This window comes from Numida meleagris, unplaced genomic scaffold (genome assembly GCF_002078875.1).
Source record: "Numida meleagris isolate 19003 breed g44 Domestic line unplaced genomic scaffold, NumMel1.0 unplaced_Scaffold452, whole genome shotgun sequence".
Lineage (NCBI taxonomy): Eukaryota > Metazoa > Chordata > Aves > Galliformes > Numididae > Numida > Numida meleagris.
In genome coordinates this window covers 21,950-23,250 of record NW_018364668.1, presented here as the reverse complement: position 1 = coordinate 23,250, position 1,301 = coordinate 21,950, and the positions used below count along the sequence as shown (strand labels likewise).

Sequence of the window (1,301 nt, the reverse complement as noted above, 5' to 3'; positions counted from 1 at the left end):
CTGTGGCAAGCAAAGCAACACGGGGGGGGGGGGGGCCCTCCCATTGCGGCGTCAACGTGGCTTCTCTCCAGGTTTTTATCAGAACCCCATCCCCTGGTTCTATTTCATGGATCGCCACTGCACAATCAGACCCCCCCTTTTGTAATTCCTTACGCCTATTCGTTAATGGTATAAGGTAAGGTTGTAGCTGATCGTCTTGCAAATGGGGGGTGATCGAGAGGAACCTCCAGATTATAGGGCATGCCGTACAGCATTTCAAAAGGCGAGATTCCCAGATCAGTCCTGGGCTTTATACGTATATTTAACAAGGCCAACCAAGAGGTCTTGGTCTCTATCATTAATTTGGTAAGCTGTTTTTTAATTTCTCCATTCATTCGTTCGACTTTACCGGAGCTTTGAGGGTGCCAAGGAGTACGATATTCCCATTTAATCCCCAGAATTCTCATCGTGTCACACGTAATCTTTGACATGAAATGTGGTCCCCTATCAGAGTCTATTGCTTCTACAATTCCATACCGGGGAATGATGTTTTCTAATAGTATCTTTACCACAGTTTGTGCTGTAGTCCTTGCCGTAGGGAATGCCTCTACATAGTTCTAAGATGGTCTACAATTACTAATAAGTACTTATATCTCCCTGTTTTGGGAAGCTCGGTGAAGTCTAACTGGATCCTTGCGAAGGGTCGATAAGCCAATTCTCGCCCTCCTGGGAGCCTCTTTCTCCTATTTTTCGTATTCACCCTCCGGCAAGTCATACAACCATTGGCAATCCCCTTCGCTATGTTGTATACCCCTATGCACATATGATTGCTAGCAAACTGATCCACTAAAGCCTGAGTGCCCCAATGTGTTTGTTCGTGATACCTCCGCGGCCCGGCCTGCACGGCGGGGCTCCTGGAGGCCGCGGCGTGAGCGGTGGGGCCGGGAACGGGCACCAGAACGGCGGGTTCGGGTCCGCGCCCGGCGCCCAGAGCTGCTCCGGGAGCCGCCATCTTGGACGTGCCGCCCGTTCCCATGGCAACGCGGGGATCTCGCGAGATCACGCCTGGCGCTCCTCCAAACACTGCGGGGCGCCGCCGCGTGGTGGCGCTGCGCTGCCGAACTGCGCCGCTCGGCGCCCGCCTGGTCCGGCACCGATCGCCGTGCGGGCAGCGCTCACCGGGACAGCTCCGTGCGGTGCCGCCCCGCGTTTGTTTCGCGGAACCGCCCCGGGATGGGCCCGAGCGGCCCCCACCGACCCCGACGCAGCGCACGGCGCTCCCAAAACGGCACCGAAACGGCCTGAAAACGTCCCCAAATGGA

The 1,301-nt window shown here is 55.8% G+C and overlaps 1 long non-coding RNA gene across 1 annotated transcript in view; it reads right to left on the bottom strand.

The window, feature by feature from the left end:
* LOC110391678 overlaps positions 1–1,295 on the bottom strand; it is a 10,672-nt gene extending 9,377 nt beyond the window's left edge. Inside the window, exon 1 of the long non-coding RNA XR_002434146.1 lies at positions 864–1,295. This is a non-coding gene — a long non-coding RNA (uncharacterized LOC110391678). The remainder of the gene's footprint in view (positions 1–863) is intronic.
* Between the last annotated feature and the right edge of the window lie 6 nt (positions 1,296–1,301).